The following is an 11,627-nucleotide window of genomic DNA, read 5'->3' as shown; positions in this document are numbered from 1 at the left end:
TTTGGGGATTTCAAGAAGCCTTTGGGGATGGAAAAAATTATTTGGGATTAAAATAAATTTGGGGATTTTCATGCATTTTAGAGGGTTTGTGAAGGATTAGATGAAAAGCAATAAAAGTGAAGATTTGTTATTTTTCGGTAATATGATCCCAATAGTGGTATATATACGATCTACTGTAGATCATTAAATGTACATCAGCGCATTTTCTACGCAATTCAACTGATGTATTAATTACATTGAAATTATTTGTTTGTACGAAACAATGGTAGTATTGCCAATCTACTTTGCATCGAAACCTAATAAATATTAAAGAATAAAAAAAATATGCTGTGTATGGTGTGAACAAACACGCATTACTAGTTTTAGGCACACTGTAAAAATTGCGGTGTTAAAACTGACACCGATTGGTGTTAATACACTAAAAAAAAAGGATTGGTCAAAATGACCAATCTGTTGGTTAATATGTGTCCGACTGATAAAATTGGTCAAAAGCAACCAAATTATTGGTTCAAATCGACCAAAATTTTGGTTGATATTTTATCGGTCGGACACATATTAACCAACAGATTGCAATCATTTTGACCAATCATTTTTAAGAGTGTAGAGGACCACACCCTGAGGTGTAAAAACTACACCCTAGAGATTAAACACAACACCAAAGAGTGTAAATGTAACAACAAAAGGTGTTGTAATAACACCTATAGGTGTAAAACTAACACCACCAATTTAACACCGGTGTTAAATAACTGGTGTGGTCCTCTCTGTACCGGTTAACACCACAGTTTTTGCTGTGCAGTATATGCCCTCACTTTATTCAGAACTTATTGTGATTTGAAAAATTTGGGGAATTAGGGTCCAATTTTGTGATTTTTTCGAGTGCCTGTTGGGGATTTTCTTCAGCTCGGACCTAGCAACACTGCCGTAACACTAAACGAATGACTTCGTGAAACAACCTCGCAATATTTAAGTTTGATATATGGGTCATTCTCAGAAAAATGAACCAATTGATGGGGGAAAAAATCGTAAAAATGAAGTCTACGGAATGGGTTGAAAGATGCATATTGTGAAAGTACCATGTATGAGAAAGTGGCAACAGAAAAGGGGCAAGTAGATGTTGCGTCAATTTGAAGTACTGACCGGATTAAGTCGAGCACTGTATATCATCGTTACGGAGGTTAATCGTTAGCATGGCCCACTTATTTTACTCGATTAAATCACTTTTGAAATGATTGAAATTGAAATGCACACAATTTGGTTTTAGTGTGGTATCAACAATTTCATTTTCTGAAGCAAAAATGTTTGCAAGATGGAAAAACTATTCAATATTGTTTTCATAAGCAGGACTTTACCAAATAACATATAACAAAAAGTACCAAAAAAATCATGGCACATCTTTCGTTCAGTTTAATGTTCATAATTTGAATGAGGCAACCTTAAAATGATTTTCATCCATAAGCTGAGATCCTTAGCAATGCATGACCAATGCTAGGAATCCAAAGATAGTTTACCATTAAATCCTCACGATAGCATTTAACCTTGTCAATCTTCGTTACGGAAGTTAAAATCAAGTTGCAAATTGCAGTACTTATTTTGTTAGCTTGTGAATATCCATATCAAGGTATTCGTCTACCTATTTTTATATTTATTAAAGATTAATGTGGAACGCATTGCTTAATCCCCCCCTCCCAATAAAAAATGTTAAAAACAGAACAGGAAGCGGACAACTGTCATTTTTGTTGTCGTTCTTGTTCAAAGTTGGAATGAGAAAACTGAATAACCAAGCCACAGAACTGCAGTTCATCTTAAAGTTTTCTGGCAATAAACAAAATATAACAATCGCAGTCCCGTAACCAGGATGAGTTCTCTGGGTTACGAGGAATCCCGCCGCTTGCCAATATAGCCAAAAAGATAGAGAGAAAAAAAAGAAGAGAATTAAAAAAGGACATGGGGAAATGAATAATAATAAAGTGAGGTGAATGAAACAAGAGGCTAAAAATTCACAAATACATGAATTATTTATGAATTCTAAATGATCTAATTGCGATTTGCTTTCATTATTTTGTTTCATTGAGATACGCAATTACGCATCCTGATCGTGATTTTAAAAAATATGAATAGCCAAAATGTTTGATTATCGAAATACGTATAATAAATTCCAACAAACATGACAAACCGTGAGTGTTTGAAATATCTCTTTCCATGTTTTCATGTCATAGGCCTATATCAATTATTTCAGCGCTTTTTCATGCGCATTAAAGGGGTCATCCAGGCTGAAAAATCTGATCTGAACAGATAATAATCAGACAAACAAAATACTGCAAATATGATCAAAATCGAACAAGGAATAACAGCGTTATGCCATATGAAAGATATGCATTGTTTTAGTGAAACAGTTTGGTCTATGCATATCTTCATGAATATTAAAAGAGTTGATTGATGGTGTACATAATGTATAATCCCCACTTGTTCTTTTGCATTCTCTTGCATGAAATTATTTTTTATTCAATTTATATCCTCTTTTTTTTAAAGTGTGCTTAAAATGTCTGGTTTTCATATTGGAATGACATATTTTCAGCTCGCGCTTCGCACTCGCTGCTTATCATTTCCTTAGCAAGACACCCATCCTTTTTATGATTACAGAAAGTTAATAGAATGTCCCATTTTGGGCTCTAAACCTAAATAAGCGAGCGTTTTACCCTTGCAATAATTGTTTATTGGATATATATCTTGTTCTCAAATTAAAACGTTCAAAAAATTATTGTTCTCAGATCAAAATATAAAATATTTACAGTCGCATCAATTAAGATAAACATCCTTGTAATTAGTACAAACAGTGTTTAGAATGTCAATGTTTCAGTCAGAATACGAAAAAAAAATCAGCTAGCACTTTGTACTTGCATTAATACTTTATTCAGATAACATCCTGATCATTTCTACAAAAAAATGTAAAGTTTTCAGATTGGACTATTCACAAGATTTAGCTCGCGCTTTGCGCTCACATTTTTGATCGGTAAAATAACCTTCCTCATGGGTCATTGCAAATAGTTTTCCTTCCCCTTTCCTTGTCCATAAAAGCTTAATTGTTTCTCCTTCTTCCCTTTATCTCCACCGTTTCTACCGACTTCAGAATTAGACAAAGGCATGTCACCTGTTCTGGAACTAGAATCGTACTATCAATCTCAGTAAAGTACAGCAGAGAAGTTTATTAACTTCCGTAACAGTATTGTTACGGAAGTTAATGCACTTTATATAGCAAAGAAATTTAGAAATTTTAAGTTCTAAAGAAGATTCCAATATTCACAATTTGTAGTATGAATTATTCAAAATTCCAAAAGCATTAAATATCGAATATAATTCTTGGGAAATTGTTTTCGCTGGCAATTTTCCCTCTTTACAAAGTGATGTTGAAAATAAGATGTGCAATAATAATTTTACAAGGATGAATAGCTATTATTTCTAAGGGTACGTATAGGTGGAGGGTACCTTATATAATTTATATCTGTATGATCCGGAGTGATGCGGTATAGCACAAATTTGTAGCGTATTCAAGAAAAAATGTTACGGAAGTTAATGCGTTACGGAAGTTAATGTCTTTGTGCTTTGTGGTCCAACGTGGACCTTATTTAGCAGCCCTACCTTTGAAAACTGTATTTATTATGAAAGGTGTCTCTTATCCTATATAATACTGGATCCTTAACAGAACTGCCAAAGTGCATATTTTCTTAAGGTGCGTTACGGATGTTAAACCTGTTTAGTCATACATTTCATTTTTTAAGAATAGTCCTTTATTTTATGTAATACAGGAAAGACATAAGATACTTCCCTATCAATTATTTATTAATGAATATCACTCTACTTGCAGACACATTATCATGTAATATCATTCAGTTTAAAAGGGAGAAAAAACTTGTGGCAGTATTCGTTACGGAGGTTAAAACGAATTGAGGACAAAGTTAAAAGTGAAATTAATCACAAAGTGATCATCAAATACTAGGATAAGCCCAGTTTGTCAGACGTATACACCATGCTGCAATCACCAGACAGTGATGTAGGAAAGAAATACAGAGTACATATAAAAGAGAATGATAGTAAAATAAAAAACTGACCCAAGACAGTGTATATTCTAACAAAAAGCAAAAATAAAAGGCCTGTGTAATAAATTTAGAGCTTTACTAGTCACTGGTCGCATATGGTTTGTGGAGGTAGACTATTATTGTCATTTTATTGATAATATTTTTGTAGAAAATGTTCAGGGTTGTGAAACTAGCGGGCATAAGATAGTCGAGACACGTTTTTTGTGAATTGTAACATTTTTTTGAGATTGACCCATATGTATATATTTTTATTATTATTTTTAGCGTATCAATCTCCGGCAATCATAATTATGTTTCTATGTTACATCGGTTGATATAGTATTCATTTGATAATGTTAAAAAAAAAACATGTAAGTCGGCATCGGCCCTGCTTTATTATAAGAGACAATCACTTTCAACTTATTTATTTGCAGTAACCAACGACAATCAATATGATGCACAAATGTATTTATGATATAATCATGATTATGTTGTCAAAATGCCTATTTGAAAAAATTAAATTGAAATATCTTTATCACATTAAGACAATGCAGTGCTTTTTTATTAATATATTATACTATATAACTTGGGACCCGTGTTATGAAGTGTTGCACTTGATCCTATCAATCACAACTATGGCAAGCCAGCAAAGTCAATGTATATATATATATATATATATATATAGACTGATAGATATATATATATATAATATAGGCGTAGCTTGAATCAAGGTTCCCCAGAGCTATCTACCCTTTGGAAAAATTGGTGGTGCCGAAAAAATGTCTCTGCCGGGAACCAACCCGGGCCCCCAGCTGTGGTCTAGTGGTTAAGGCACCGGCGTTCAAAGCTGGGGGCCCGGGTTCGATTCCCGGCAGAGACATTTTTTCGGCATCACCAATTTTTCCAAAGGGTAGATATCTCTGGGGAACCTTGATTCAAGCTACGCCTACCATTGTTCTCTTCATCCATCTCTTTACAATATTTAAATAAAAGAGTTGCCAAAGCTGTTGTACATGTAAAGCTTCACACATTAATACTTTCTCCCATACATGTACTGTATCAAAGCAATGGCATTGATCCAGCTGAGACATGGCGGCTTGTCATTGTTCAAAACCCACCTTCACCCGACAAAGGAAATTATAATTGGTATGGTGTCGAAAATCTGTCTATCTGACGGTCAATGGGATCTGGGTCGCCCTATCCACTAACCCGTCTCTGTGGTCTAGTGGTTAAGGCTCCCGGAAGAAGTGCTGTGTTGATATTGCACATGAGGAGATTGATTGCAAACCATCTAAATTCAAAACCTGAGAAAGTACAACAAATAATTCCTGAAGAAAGATAGGAGAGAAAAGGCAGAAAATGAAAAAGAATAGGAAGGGGATTGAGAGAGGAGGGAGAAGAGGGGAGAAATGATCGAGAGAGAGGAAAGAGAAAGGGGAAGAAGCAAGAAGGAGGGACAGAGAATTCCGAGAGTAGAGAGAAAAGAAGGGGAGAGGGGGAAAAGAGAAAGAAAAAGGGAAAAAGAAAGGAGGAAAGGGAGAGAGGAAGGAAAAGAGAAAGGGGCAGAGAATTCCAGGAGAGGAGAGAGAGAGAAGAAAGAATAACAGAAGACAGAAGGGAAAAGAATAGAAGAAAAGACAGAAAAGAGGAGAGAGAAAATGGAAGAGTAAAGTTCATCAACAAATTGGAAATGAAATCAAACAGGCTTCAAATCATTGATTTTCTTTACTGCTTGAGGTAGGAATAAATTTTGGTACCTAGAAGTACTGCAAGGTATGCGGCAAAACAAACACGCCTAATTACGTGTTTGTTCGAAATGCTTTCTAGATCGTTTTATTGACAATTCAGTTTGCCCATTTTTGTTTATTAGATGACACTTTACAAAATGTCCTGATAGGGAAATAATGACATTGATGCAGCGCGGATCCGGGGGGGGGGGGCACAGGGGGCATTAACACACGTACACCACACAAATATGGTATTAAATTAGTTTGTATACTCTTTCAGGCCATAATCAAGAATAATGTCCTCATGAAATACCTCTTAATTCAATTGGAGATTTGTGAGGTGTAACTTTTTTGGGGAGGGGGCTCACACGGTAGTATATCCAGATCACTGCATGGTTCCAAACTGATGAATGTGAAATATGCATGAACTGGACAAGAGAGGGAAGTATTTAGATTAAAGAAAAAGACTCCGAGAAATTTGGACTGTCATGATGGTTGTGTGACTGATGACTTGAGTTTTATCAGATATTAAATAGGTACTCCAGGCTGAAAATAATATGATTTGGCCAGATTAAGAAAAAATCGGACGAACAAAACACTGAAGATTTGATCAAAATCGGACAGGGAATGATAAAGTTACGGCATTTTTTAAATTGGCATTATTCCGGTGAAACAGTTCGTGGCATGTCTTCATGAACATTCAATGAGCCAACTTATGTCATATCCACTTGTTCTGTTGTGTTTTCTTATATGAAATTAGGTTTATTCGATTTTTTTTTCTTAAATAACCAAAAATATTGGAAAAACATCTGATTAAGTACATTCGATATTCATTACTGCAACTTCTTTCATTACAAGGGAGACATTATCATTCAAACATGTTTGAAAAAAATGAAGAAAAAAAATATGATTTCATATAATTCAAACATTTATGAAAAATCATGATTTTATAATTATAATAACATAAGAAAAAGGAAAGTGGGGATGTGACATCATCAGCCCATATAATGAATATTCATGACGACATGCATGTAAGTGTTATCCCATTATAATGCTAAAATTCAATATTGAAAACTTCGCTATTTGATGAAATTTGAGGCCCACCATATTTCTCTGTGAAGTATACTCTCTTTATTTAGATATAAACATTTTCGTCCCGGAGCATCCCTTTAAGTTATCAATGATAACCATATAAAATGATATGCGCTGGCTGAGCGTGTTCGCTTGTACAAAATGTTTGTGACAAACGTGACAAAATTTAAAGAGGTTTTTTTTATAACCCTGATAACGGTTACATTTCTTGGTTACCATCCCCTCCCAGCGGGCGGTCCGAGGGTAATTTAATGAGGGGGGGGGTCAATCAAATGGATACATTTGAATTGAAGTATATACTGAATTGAAAGCTATGTTAGTTTTATTATTCCATTTACCTCTTTCTCTTCTTTATATCTTTTTTTTAACTGCATTAAAAATTATAACTAGTCTTCTTGGCTTCAAATTTTCCCATAAGACATAACATTTTCCTCAATAATTAATTTCCCTTTTTATCTTGAATATTGTAGAAATTATTGCAAATGTTAAATTGTTATTCCTACATTGTACGCGCTGTGCAAGGGCGCCGGAAGCGGGGGGGCAGGGGGGGCACTTGCCCCCCCAAATAAAATTTTGGGGGGCAAAACGAGATTTTGCCCCCCCTGAAAGTAGAAAAATGATAAATTATTTAAGGACAAAAGTAAACGAAGGCACTTTTTTACCTGAAAATTGTCATTTCCATTGTCAAAAATGAAAAAATTTTGCCCCTGACGGGGCAAATAGGGCCTACATTATCATAGTAAGCCTCGCGTCCTTTGACGAACAGTTCCTCTGTGAAACATACCTTTGATAAACCCCTTTTCCATCTTATTACAGTGTGATAACGTTTAACCTTTTAATGAATACATTTCAGACTAAAAGCGAATGGCAAATTGATAGTGGTCCACCAATGATTAGGTTTATAACTCTATGATGCTGGCTGTGTCGTCTAACAAACGCGCGGTCGCCCAGAAACGCTCAGACCGGACCCGATATCACTAACGCGCGTGAACACTAGTTACTCGAGCAACATATGGAATCTATGTCATAGCTGTCAAGCCCAGAATTTCTGGGCTTGACTGGGCCAGAAACCATAACATCTCGAGAAACTTGTTTCAATTATTTCATTTTCAACTAAATATAAATTGAGTTAATACAGTGATAACAAGTCAGTGCCCTAAAGAAAATACCAAGGTCATTTCAACTCAATATAGACATGTTATCAGAAAATTACACACAGAATAATCATGTATAGAGGATTATAATATTTTGTGAAAATGGTGAATCCCACTCGAAAGCAAATTAGAGATAATGTTTAGACCTGAAAAAAATAAAATCATCTGTGAAAGTGTCTTCTTGACCGGACTCATATTATCCGAGATATGAATAAAAGTGTAAATAAAGAATATAAAAAAATAAGCGTTACAGTACTGCTCTACTATAAAAAAATCTTAAGATATTTTCACAGCCCCGTATTTTCCTCTATTCCTTTTCATTGGCATGATTGGAAGGCGTTTTGTCTGATACTATTTCAGCTCATATGATATAGCACTTATGTATTTTAGATTCCAAAACTTCTTCCCATTACCTGTTACTAATCAGATCGAGATGGCAGCTATGTTCTCTGGTTCATCCAGCTTTTGTGATTCATGGACGTTTGCAAAAATAAAAAAACAATCTGGGAGTGGGTGGGGCTGCAAGACCTAAATTTTCGAAGAAACTTAATAGCGAGGGGGTTTGTGATGGGGGAAATTTTGCATTTTCTAGAATAAAATTGAAGGATTTCGTGCACACTTTTGGTGAATTTTGCCCACTCGATCGGCGGCCCCCAGGTGCGTACGGTCATGTTTGTCATCTTAAAGTCTTTAAAAGGCCTATATTACATTGGTTTGAAACAATTTCGTTTGCAATAAGGCTCGTAATTTGCTGGAACTGCGACCCTGATCACGAAGAAACACCAGTCTGGGTCAGAAGGGAGGAAACAGAAGGAGCAAAAAGAACTTCAACACTGTTTAATTCTCAAGAAATTTATTTTTGAATGCTCTTCTATTCTCCATTTTTACACAAAGTCTTATCGTGGGGGGGGGGTCCCACAGACTCTCCCGCTCGATCGCTTCGGTATCTCATGTTGTCAAAAATATTGTGCCCCCTTCGGGATTTTGCCCCCCCAAAACTGAAAGTGTTCCGGCGCGCCTGGCGCTGTGGTACTTTTTGTTTTTAGCGCCTCTAAATACCCATTATTATTATTATTAGTCGTCCCATACCGCCTCCTGATGCGCCATATAAAATCAGTACTGCTGCTATATTGAAACGCGTAATATAGGTATGATTGCCAGCTAGAGGTGTTCCACTTGGACCAAATTATATTAAAAATAATAATAATAGGCATTTATATAGCGCCATCTATCTAGAAAAATTCCGAGGCGCGTTGTTATTCTTATTATCCCCCCGGCTTTAGCTCGAGCTGCCTTTCAGCGCTCATGCATTCAAGGAATTAATCCTGCCGGGTACCCATTCACCTCACCTGGGTCGAATGCAGCACAATGTGGACGAATTTCTTGCTGAAGGAAATTACGCCATGGCTGGGATGCGAACCCACGACCCTCTGTTTCAAAGTCAGAAGACTTATCCACTAGTAGTATTGGGGCTGCAGCCTGAAGGCCATATCAATTAGCAGTCAAACCCCGGGGGGGGGGGCACTTACATTGACGAGTGGATACCATGCGCGACCAAAAAAACACGTAAAAAGGATGTCTTTTTCACGATAGGGCACGTTACGTACGTAACGTGATAAGGGTGTCAAAAACACAAAAATAATGAAAAAAGGGTATCTATTTCGCTTAGAAAATTACGTGTTTAGGGTCGAATTTGAGGGGACGATAAAACGAAATTAAAATGTTTTATAAAGGATGTCCTTTTTGCCCCAACACTACGTGTTCAGAGTCCGATTTGCGCGAGGTGTAGAAGGTGGGGTCGTACTAAACCAAAATTAAGGTAAAGCCGACGACCGAAGGACCCGTAACAATAAAACATTCCTGTAATTGTTTAGGGGTTCATTTCAGGGAATATTTGCCAAGAGTATCGTTCTGTTTCCAATACTTGTTAAGGGTAGGGTTTCACACGCCAATACTTGTTAAGGGGTGCATTTTCAGAATATGGGAATTACGTGTTTAGGGTGCTTTTCGAGACCCCTTGGTCGCGCATGGTATCCACTCGTCAATGGAAGTGGCCCGTCTTAGTATAGGTTTATTTGCAATTGGTCTGATGCCATTTCATCCAATTACCAACTTGTCTACTGTCATTGGTCTAATTTCAATTTCGTCCATGCACTCACTACTTCATCTAATAACTAGTTTGTCCAACAGCCATTTAGTCTATACACCGTTTGGTCTAATTTGGCGTTGTGGCGTGCGCCTGTAATCCAAGCTGTGGGGAAGTTACAAATTGATGCAGAGGTTCAAGGTTCGAGCCCTGATCACATCTTTCGGATGGTGACGTTAAAGGTCGGTCCAGACGTAAATAATCATACCCGATTGATACACGTCTGTCAAAAACTCAAAATACACACTTATTCTAGGAGTTAATGTATCAGAATGAAATGGATGTATTTATGGACCAACTGGTTACGAGACAAAATGGTCATAGCCAAACTTGGGATAAGATGAAATGGGCAGATGATGTCATAACCCCACTTTCCTTTTTCTTATGTTATTACAATTTACAAGAAATCATAATTGTTTTATTCTTCATACATGTGCGAATGATTGTCTCCATTGTAAGGAAATAAGTTGCAGAAATGAATATCAAATGCACTTTTCAGTTGTTATTCCAATATTTTGGGTTCTTGAAGGAAAACAATCAATAAACCTATTTTCATATAATAAAAAAGTGGGGATATGACATCATCAGTTTGCTTCACAGAGAAAAATGGTGAACCTCAAATTTCATCAAATAGCGAAGCTTTCAATTTTGAATTTTAGCATTATAATGGGATAACACTTACATGCATGTCGTCATGAATATTCATTAGATGGGCTGATGATGTCACATCCCCACTTTCCTTTTTTCTTATGTTATTATATGAAATCACATTTTTTTTCTTCATTTTTTCATACATGTTTGAATGATAATGTCTCCCTTGTAATGAAATAAGTTGCAGTAATGAATATCGAATGTATTGGAATGTTTTTCCAATATTTTTGGTTCTTTAAGAAAAAAATTGAATAAACCTAATTTCATATAAGAAAACACAAAAGATATGACATAAGCTTAATCATTGAATATTCATGAAGACATGCCTAGAACTGTTTCACCAGAATAACGCAAATATTTAAAATGCTGTAACCTTATCATTCCTTGTCCACTTTTGATCAAATTCTCAGTGTTTTGTTCGTCTGATTTTTATTTAATCTGTTCAAATAAAAATTTCTCCAGCCTGAAGTACCCCTTTAATACACTATTGTGTATATTGAAAACAGTGAGAAATTGCCATTCCATACTTCATGAAATGAACCACCAATTCACGTCACTCCATCAACTCCAGAAAAATAAAAACACATGCAACTCATCGATATCAAATTTCAAATAACTTTACTTTGATAATTATCTACTACAAAATTACCTATTTAATTTTCTCTTTCTTTTTCAAGTATAGGAATAAATACTAGTGACTTTATTATCATAAGTACTCTAACATTATTTCAAGAAAACACGGATCATCATCAATCATAATTCTTTTTTACAAGTCTCATTTCTA

The sequence above is a fragment of the Lytechinus variegatus genome, chromosome 19, assembly GCF_018143015.1.
Source record: "Lytechinus variegatus isolate NC3 chromosome 19, Lvar_3.0, whole genome shotgun sequence".
Classification (NCBI taxonomy): Eukaryota; Metazoa; Echinodermata; class Echinoidea; order Temnopleuroida; family Toxopneustidae; genus Lytechinus; species Lytechinus variegatus.
Note: the sequence above shows the minus strand (reverse complement) of the source record.